Raw genomic sequence first — 10,882 nt, forward strand, 5'->3', positions numbered from 1 at the left:
TTATTATTATTATTATTATTATTATTATTATTATTATTTTTATCTATCGAACGTCACGTTCGTTTTAAGGGATTTAATTATAACCTCATTGGCGGAATAATTAGTAAGGAAAAACGTGTTAATCGATTTTACTACCACGTTGTTAAAATCTTATTTTTAAAAACATAAAAGCGTATATGAACCGTTTGAAAATTTACACATTTTTTTTTTTTTTTTTTTTTTTTTTGTACGACGACGAACACGACGAATCGCGCCTAAAAATAGGAAAATTTTCTTTTTTTTTTTTTTTATTAAATTATTTTATTCATTGCGCGATCGTTTTTATCATTATTAATATGATAAATATTTTTTTTTTTTTTTTTTTTTTGCGCTCAAGTAATAAAAATTGTGTGATGGTGATGGTGATGGTTGTTGTTGTTGTTGTTGTTGTTGTTGTGGGGTATTGGGTAGTCAAATTTTAGCCAATTTGGCACCATTCGCAGACTAATTAATTAACCAAAAGAAAAAAAAAAAATTTTTTTTTTTTCTTTTTTTTTTTTTCCGATGGCAGTGAACTTTATAATTTTCATTCGTGATTTGTTTATTCTATCATCGGTTTACTCTCTCTCTCTCTCTCTCTCTCTCTTATTCTCTGTCGTTCTCTCTCGGTTTCTATTTGGCTTTCTCTCTCTCTCTTTAAAAATCTGTTTTTCTTTCTCTTATTCTGTCTTTTTCCTTTTGCTTCTCTCTCTCTCTCTCTCTCTCTATCTCTCTGTAAGAAATTTTCAACGATTGAATTTTCTCTGCAGGGTCTTTAGTCATTGAATGAAGAAATTTTTTTTTTTTCTTTTTTAAAATTTTTTTGGCGGGAATTTCAAAAATTTTTTAATTTTTTTTTCAAGAAAAAAGAAATGAAATTTTTCTATTATTATTATTATTATTACTTTTTCGTGGTGGTGGTGGGGGGGGGGGTATAAACACACACACATTCATAATAATAATAATAATAATAATAATAATAAATCGAAACGAGTTTTTTTTTTTTTTTTTTTTTTCATTTGTTATAACAAATATAATTACGTTTACTAACTAATATTAGGATATACGAATTCAATGGTGGCGCATTATTAATATAAGAAACAAGTTTTTTCATTTTTACTCTTTGACAAATAAGTCGAAATCCCTTGGGGGGCGATTCGAGTTAGGAAAAAAAAAAAAAATTTTTTTGTTTTTAAACGACACGAAATTCCCCCCCAAAAAAAAAAATTTAATTTTTTTTATTCGTTTTTTTTTTTTGCCGAAATAAAATGTATGTCGTCGTTATTCGTTTGCTTTTTTCCTATTGATGAAAAATCGATTCGTTTTTATTATTATTATTATTATTATTAATATTTTTTTCATAAAGTTGGCCAGACTGATATATCGGGTTTATATCAGACTGTAAAAAAGAAAAAAACGAATTTTTTAGTTGTTGTTGAATTTTTACGATAAACAAAAAAAAAAAATTTTATTTATATATTTTGACGCTGTTTAATTTTGCTCTCGTTAACTGTTTTTTTTTTTTTTTGCGAACGTTTAAGAGTTACAAATTATTATTATTATTATTATTATTATTATTATTATTATTATATATAAACTTTTTCTTTAGAAGACAAAAAAAACAAAAAAAAAAAATTATCGAAACGATAACTTTTAAATGGTTTTTTTTTTTTTTTAAAAATGGATGATAAATCATTGACGTCATTCATTCATTCATTCACTCATTCATTCACTCATTCATTCACTCACTCATTCATTCATTCATTCATTCCACGTCGATTTTTTTTTTTTTTGTATCAAAAACAAGATAGACACGCGAAAAAAATAAAAAATTCTTTTAACTGTAATAAAAAATAAGTCGGGAATCAAGGTACGGGAAATTTTTTTTTTTTTTTTTTTTTTTTTTTTTTACCCAGGTACGCATTTTTTTTTTTTTTAAATGTGATGTAAAAACCGAAGTTTTGTTATTACTGCTATAAATCACGAGTTTTACGATAAAAAAAAAAAATAATGATGATAATAATAACGGAGAAAATCCGTATAATGTAGAAAGTAAAAGTGAATTTCACGTTTTGTAAAATCAACTAACTAACTAACCGTAAACAAAAAAAAAAAAATCATTATTATTATTATCATTTTATTTATGCGTTTAAATGCGTACCAAAAAAAAAAGGAATTATTTATTAAGAGGTATTTTTCGGTTATCATCGGATGACTTAAAAACCTACAAAAACCTGTCCGGGAAAAAAAAAAAAAATTTTTTTTTTTTTTTTTCAAAAATTAGCACTTTACACTTTATAACAAGTTTTACTTACCCCCGGGGTTATATTTTAATTAATTTTGACAATTGAATTTATATATATACTTTTATATTAATATATATATATATATATATAAACATATATATATATTTTGAAACGATGAAAATTCTATTTCGCCTACGTGTTTTAAGAGAGAGAGAGAGAGAGAGAGAGAGAGAGTGAGTGAGTGAGTGCAAAGAAGTAATCGTCTGAATCTCTTGTTAATTTCACGGTCGACGATGATGGAAAGATCAGACACCATTGCCAACCTCCGCACACAATTTGGTTCATGAATTTTTTTTTTTTTTTTCTCACAAAAAAAAAAACAAAATTCATGATTTATTTAATTATTTAAAAAAAAAATTAAACAAATTCTCGGAGGGCATTTTGTTTTTTTTTTCCACGTAAAAATTTTAAAAATAAAAAAAAAAAAAAAATTCGTTAGAAAACAATAAATAAATATGGGGAAGGTAGGAGGTTAATAAAAAAAAAAAAATTTTCTCGATAATTTTTTAACTAAAAGATTTTTTTAAAATATCGGCGCTGGAAGAATTAAAAAAAATAAATAATAATAATGATAATAATAGTAATGGCGACGATATAGCCTCGAACGATAAATATAGCGAAACGATTATTTATTTATTTATTTATTTATCTATTTATTCGCTACGAGTTTGAAATGTACAAAACAAAAAAGCATTATTATTATTAATATTACTACTACTACTACTACTACAGGATAACCTGTTTGAAATTCAATATGGCCGTATATATATATATATATATATATATATATATATATATATATATATATATATATATATATATATTTGGTAACATTGATAAACGCAAAAAGGAAAAAAAAAAAAAACTATCGAAGTTTATGGGGGTAATTAATTATTTCGGATTATTTCGGGTTTTTTTACCTTTAAAAAAAAAAAAACGGTATTAACGGCTCTTTTCTTCTCTCTCTCTCTCTCTCTCTGTTTCTCTGTCTCTCTCTAAGAATTATTAACGAGATGACCTTGAAAATTTGAAAATTATTTGCCGCCCGCCAAAAAAAAAACTTAAACGCCGTCGCGAAAGGTAAAAGAATAGATTAATGAATTTAAATTTTTAAAAACCCGCGAAATGGTGTAAATTTAAAAAAAAAAAACGGAAAAAGTTTACGATTGGTTGAAAAAAAAGAAAACGAAATTAACCAATCAGAAAAATGATTGCGGAAAAAATCCGACCAATGATATTAATTTAAAAGGAAAAATGAAAACGTTCGAATTGATTGTTTGTGTTTTTCCGTTAATTTAAAAAAAAAAAAGTGGAAATAGATTTTTTAAAAAAATTAATTGTCGTGGCATTAGTTTAAAACGAATAAAAGTCGTAGTTAAGGAAAAAAGGAAATGAAATATATATAATTCGAAGGTAATTTTAAAAATAAAAAAATTATGTACTTGAGAAATGTATGTCGGAAGGAAGGAAGGAAGGAAGGAAGGAAGGGTGTGTAAATGAAAAAATAAAAAAAAAGAACAAAGTGCCAAGTGGGTTGTTATTGTTGTTGTTGTTGTTATCCAGATTATAAAATTATGAATTATTAAATAATGATAATAATGATAAGAATAAAAAAATAATAAAATAAAATTATTTCGGTCAAGTTTAAAACGTTAAAATCGTGACGATAACAAAAGAATCGTTGTTGATGACACGAAAATGTTGTTGGGTTTGTTAACAACAAACGGGGGTACAATTCAAAAGGAGAAGAGAGGTGGGGGGAAGGAGGGGGAAGGGAATGAAAATCCCACATTTTTTTTTTTTTTTGTAACCTACTTTTAAATATTTCGTGTTTGTTGTTTTTGTTTTTTCTTTGATAATAATTAATTAACAAAAAAGAAAATTATTTGATTTACGTTTGATAATTATTAATTCGATAAAAAAAAAAATAATGAGATTTCCCGTGGAACTAAAGTCGAGAACACCCACGTGTCTACTGCCACGACATTAATAAAATTACTCTATTGTTTTTTTTAAAAAAAATAATAAATTAATTTTCGTGGTGTGTAATGATTTTTGTGTAAAATGTGGGATGAATTCGACATTTAAAAAAAAAAAAAAAAAGGTAATTAGTGCGTGTGTGGGAGGAAAAGTTTGTATCCCCCCCCGGGGGGTAAAAGTTGCAACGACGTCAAGAACAAAATGAACATAATGAGTGTGCAAGAGGAAACACACGCAAGCCCACCCCACTCGAAAACTTTAGAGTATTCATTTTCGGTTATGAAAACGGATATACGATGAACAAAAACGTACAAACACGGAAGAATCAATCAAATGCCAAAAAAAAAAAAAAAATGGCGTCGTGTGGACTACTGGAAGGAATGGCGAAATCGACGATGGGTTATGCCCTCCTACACAATTTTCCAATAACCACGTATCGATCGATATTCAAACATTGATTCATACGGAATGAAGAAAGAAGAAAACCTGCGGTGCGAAGAATGCAGAAGAAAAACATTCGTAAAACTTGTCGTTATTAATAATGATAATAAAAAAATCCAAAGAAAAAAAAAAAAAACGACAGCAGTAAAAAAAAAAAAAAAAAAAACGAAACATCCAACAGAGAGTAAAACTATTAATCGCACGAATACAAACATAAATTTAATAATAAAAAAAAAAAAAAAAAAATTTCATTTTCTGATGACACGACGAATAAAAAAGAAAAGAAAAATTTCAAGGTCAATAAAAAACCTGATTTCGACCCAAATGGATGACGACGAAGAGAAAGAGGAGAGGAGAGGAGAGGTTGGTTTGTTTGTTTGTTTGTTTATTTTTCAAACGACGTTTTGCCAACCTTTAATAATAATAATAATAACAATTAAGAGAGATATCGTACCTGGATCGAATCCAGGCGACGTTTCCAGGTGTAAAAAATTTTATTTTTTTGGGGGAAAAACACTTTCTTCCCCCCCCCCCGAACCCCGGACACCACACACACAAATAAGGTTATCATGAAAAAATGACAAACATGGATTCATGGATTTAAATCGTTATTTGATATTTTTTTAAATATCCCGTGGCGTTTTTATTTATTGTTAAAAACATATTGGCGGAATAATAGTGATATTTAAAACTAAAATTTGTTTGTTTGTTTGTTCGTTTGTTTGTTACCCCGTGTGTGAAAAACCCGCAAAATTGGGTTACACGTTTGTCTTTTACGAATTGATTGACGACGAAATAACAAAAAAAAAAAATAAAAAAAAAATTTATTATAAAAATAAGTCCATTTAAAAACTAGACAAAACTTTTTCTTTCTTTCTTTGTTGTTTGTTGTGTGTATACATAAAATAAATTTTTAACAGCTGCTGCCAACATTTGCAGTCAAAAAAAAAAAGAAAAAATAATTATACATTTTTGACAAAAATTACTACTGGTGGTAGTGGTAGTGGTAGTAGTAGTCGGAATAATAACAAATATTTAAATATATGGATAAATAAAAATTTTCGTGGCATTAGACAACGATACATTAACATAATATTTATATATTTAAAAATTAATTTTTACCGGGGAAAAAAAATTAAAAAAAATATTGTTTAAATCAATCGTTCGTTCTTTCGTTCTTTCGTTCGTTCGTTCATTCATTCATTCATTCATTCAATCAATCAATCAATCAATCAATCAATGACTCGATTAAAATTTATTTAATAATATTTTTAAAGGCATAAAAAAACATAAAATTTATCCTTTTTTTTTTGCTCTAAAAACAACATTAAATAATTTAAATGTTTTCTAAGAAATTTAAATCGTAAACCGAAGGAAAAAAAAAAAAAAAGTTTTTGGGATTTTTAAGGGAGGGAAAGGGTGGGGAGAGAGAACTCGAGTGGGGGGGCGTAGGGGGTACTCGCGTCTTTTTGCATTTTAATATTTAAAAATGACAGATACGACTAAAATAATAATCGTTTTAATTGCCAAACGCGCACAAAAACAAAATGGTTTTTTTTTTTTTTTTTTTTTTTTCGGGGGACCGAAGTATGTATATAAATCAATGAGGAAATAAAAAAAGAATGCAGAGATTTTTATTACGTACCTATAGACAAAAAATAAAAAAATATAAAATGTCGGGGCACGAAAAAAAAGAAAAATTTTTCCCATCTCGCGTACCTGACTGATTTAAAAAAAAAAGAAAAAAAATCGATAATGTTGTTATCGATCGATATATCGAAGAGTTAATATCGAAATAATAATTTTTTAACGGTTAAAAAAAAAAAAAAAAAAAATTAGACTGGGGGGGACTCGACAATTATCGCGTGTGTGTCGGGTGTTAATTGGTAAAAGTTTATCGAGTAGTACCGATCGGGAAGTTTATTTTACGAATCGTTATTATTCAAAAAAAAAAAATTTTTTTCTAACGTGGAAGAAGAAAATGAAAAGGGAAAAAAAGGAAAAAGAAATTTTCTCTTTTTTTTAAACGATCGTAACGGTTTTTTTTTTTTTTTTTCAAACGTCATTTTTATTTTTTTTAAAACGTATGTTTAAAATTATTTATTATATTTCATTTAAATTCTAGTGCCACTACTTTTTCTACTACTTCGATCGATTCGTTTAATTTTCAATTAAATAAAATTTATTAAAATTGTTTTTAATTTCTGGGTCAGCTACGATAAATTCATCGTTTATCAGTAAAACAATTAATAATATTAAGAAAATTTTTTTATTTTTATTTTGCAACGACCTTTGCATTCTTATTTTATTTAATTTATTTAATTAATTTACGCGAGCGACCTCGCACGCACAAACCTGAACCTTACCAATACCCCGAAAACCTTAAAAAAAATTTTTTTTTCACTCGTAACTCGTACGTTTTTCCTTCGAAAGCAGAAGACGATTTTAAATTCACGATTTTCATTTACGAAAAATAGAGTCTGTATTGTCTATTACCACGTCGGGGGAGGGGAGGGGAAGGGGGAATTTATTTACGATTTTGATAAGGAAAAGAATAAGAAGGAAAAGAAGGCATTTGATAAAATTCAAGGTCAGGTACGAATAAAAAAAAAAAAAAAAAAAAAAAAAAAAAACTACAATTTGAGAATAATGCACACATTTAAATAATAATAATAATAATAATAGTAATATTGATAATGATAATGATGATGATAATAATAATAATGATAATACGTAATTGGTTGTTGTGCGTACGTGTGAACTATCACGTAGTTGTTACATTTTTTTTAATTTTTTTTTTTTTTTTGCTCTCGTTATTTAATTTGCTGCAAAAAAAAATTTGCTTATATAAGTCGTTAAACTCTTTGATTCCGTAAGCGAAACGTTAATAACGACTTTTTTAAAAAATGGCGGCCTTGAGAAAAATGATTTGAATGTCAAGATCGTTTGACGATGAAAAGTCGTTGCACACACACACGCATACACACACGGGCGCGCATTTAGATACGCCGCTGATTTTCTTTTTCTTAATTAAATGGATGAATGAGTCCATCATCGTCGTCGTCGTCTTTCTTTGTTATAACCATTTCGCGAAAGGAGAGAGAAAGAGAAAGAGAGAGAGAGAGAGAGGAAGATGATAATTAAATTTGCCATATTTTAAAAAATCATATTAAAGTGGAATTAGACAAATCGAACCGACGGAAAATTATTAAAATTTTCGTTTCAAACTCTTAACCGATATCAACTTTGGTTGTTATTGTTAAGGTTTTAAGGTTCAACGATCCCGCCCAAAACATTTTTAACATTCACACCTTTTTTTTTTTTTTTTTTTTTTTTTTTGTTGTAACCGCGTTTTGTTGTTTTCCCTTAAAGTCTATTAGACAACCGTAAATTATTATTTGGTTGTGTTGGCTGATGATAGCCTTTGAAAATAATAATGATAATAATAATAATAAAAGAGGCCAATATATCAACCCCCCGTCGGATTAATCTAAGACTTAATTTCGTCCCAGAAAAAAAAATAATACAAAATCTCATCCGACACCGGCCATTAAATTATTCGGTTCGGATAATTTCATTTTTTTCCACCACCCCCCGCCTCCCCACCTCACCTTCCCGTTCCTCGGTGAGAATATTTTTTTTTTTTTTTTAGAAAAAAACGTGGTAGAAGAATTAAAATCGTGTCAGACGTTTGTATATACGTCGTCGTGGAATTTTCTTTTTATCATTCATTTTCCGAAAAAAAATTTAATAAATTCGTTTTTCTAATGCCACGTTTAAAAAAAGAAAATCCGCGTGTTAATATTATTATTATTATTATTATTATTATTATTATTTTAAATATCGTTCGAATCCCCCCCTCTCGCCCCCCAAAAAAAAATTAAAATAATTCGAACGTTTTTACTTTTTTTCCTCTGTCAATTTCTCTTTCTCTCACTAAAAATAATTTTTTTTTTTTTTCCTTGTCGACTGACCTTTAACCTTAATTTATATTGTGAACATAAATAAAATAGTAGTAGTAGTAGTAATAATAATAATAATAATAATAATAATAATAATAATAATAATAATAATAATAATAATAATAATAATAATAAGTAATTTCAATGACAAGTTTTCTTTTATACAGACGATATTTTTATGAGCCTCTTTTTAAAAATATTTCACATGAAAAACAAAACAAGAAAACGAGACGTTAAATTATTATTATTATTATTATTATTATTATTTATTTTACCCCCGCGTACCTGTGTCGTTAACATTTCACCCACCGATTCCAGGTTTGTTCGATTAGGTTCGTTATATACGACGTACGTGATTAACATAGATAAAAATAAATAGTCAATCGTACCCAATTATCAAGCAGAAGAAAAAATAAAAACGGAAACGGAAAGACAAAAAAAAAAAATTTTTTTTATATATTTCGATGATTCGTAATTTTTAAAAGAATTTAATATCCTTGATACGGTACTTTTACCCTTAAGCAAAAATAAGGAAAATTAGAAGGCGGTGCTTTTGTAAAAAAAATAATTAATAAAAAAAAATGGGAGAAAAATTTTCATTTACGTGTTTATCATATGGGATAGAGAGGGGGGGGGAGCGCGATGAAGTTTTCTCATTAAAATAAAAATGGCGAGACTTCCGGTAAAGAAATCGATTTCCTTTTTTAAAATCTTATTATTATTATTATTATTTTATATTTAAAATTGTAAATTTTTGGAAAAGTTTTAAAATAATAGAATTGATGCGGTCGGTTTTTTTAAAAAAACGAAGGGTTTCGAAACGAAACAACAACAAACGACAAACGACAAACGGTTTTTTTTTAAACGAAATAAGTTTGCAACAAAATAAATAAATATTAAAGTTAATAAATTTTTTTTTTTTTAGTTAAATAAAAACCACTCTTTTTTTTTTACGTTTCCAGTTTTTTTTTTTTTTTTTTGATTTAACTGGAGAGAGAGAGAGATTTATTAATGGATGCTGGAAATGTTGATATGGACCTGACAAAACGACACAATACTTACTTTCGACTCGACATTCATTTTAATTTATTTAATTTATTTTTAACGACCGAAAATAAAAAAAAAAAAAAAAAATTTTCCCAACGTTTCTTTCTATCTATCAATGCGAAAATTAACCCGTTATCACAATTACCGATTACTGTTATTCTCTTATCAACTATTATTATTATTATCAGTGGAGGACGATGATGGCGATTTTCGTTTTATTTTTTTTAGTTAATTATTATTGATTTTTTATTAGTTTTTTTTTTTTTTTTTTTTTTGGTGAATTGATTGCGCGTTTCGGTAGGCGTGTGTGTGTACAACGTCAATAACAACGTGCAATGAATCTTTCTAGAAAAAAAAAGAAGCTCGTCAAACGTGTTTATTCTTAAATGGAATTTCTTTCAAACGTTCGGTCACATTCACCAAGTTTTTGTGCTATGACAATTTTTTTTTTTAATCGAATATTTTGTGTTTTTTTTTAAACGTGGAAGAAGAAGGTATACGCTCGCACGCGAAAAAAAAACGAGTAGTTGCGACCACGTGAAAATAATAAAAAAAAAAAATTTATTCGTTGACGAATAAATCGCGGATCGGATGAAAGAGAGAGAGAGAGAGAGAGAGAGGGGGAAACGATATTGCAATCATCGATCGATTGATCGATGGATCGATCAATCGATCGATCAATTAATCAATAAATCATCCAAATCAATTCGTAGCAATCGATAATAATTTATTAATAAAATAAATAAGTAAATAAATTTTACCATTGGCAAAATTAAAATGATAATATTATTTTAAAGGGTTTATTAATAGCGCTTCTTTTTTTTCGCCATTGATACTAAAAAAAAAAAAAAAATTAATAATGATAATAAATCGTGTCAATAGACAGAAAACTAATTTAAAAAAAAAAAAAAGAAAAGTTATTTATGGGTTGCGCGTGATTTTTCTTTTCTTTTTTTTTTTTTATTGTTTCGCGGTCGTGAATTCGGCAAAAAGAAAATTTTTTATTTTTTTTTAACCGGAAGTCGTGTCGTTTTTAACGTGTCAGAAACACGGAAGTTTTTTTTTTCGTTTAAAAAAAAAAAAAAGCGCGAAATTCAAATTTAAAAAAAAATTTTGTTTTTGCGATGA

The sequence above is a fragment of the Pediculus humanus genome, genomic scaffold (genome assembly GCF_000006295.1).
Source record: "Pediculus humanus corporis 1103172108260 genomic scaffold, whole genome shotgun sequence".
NCBI lineage: Eukaryota > Metazoa > Arthropoda > Insecta > Psocodea > Pediculidae > Pediculus > Pediculus humanus.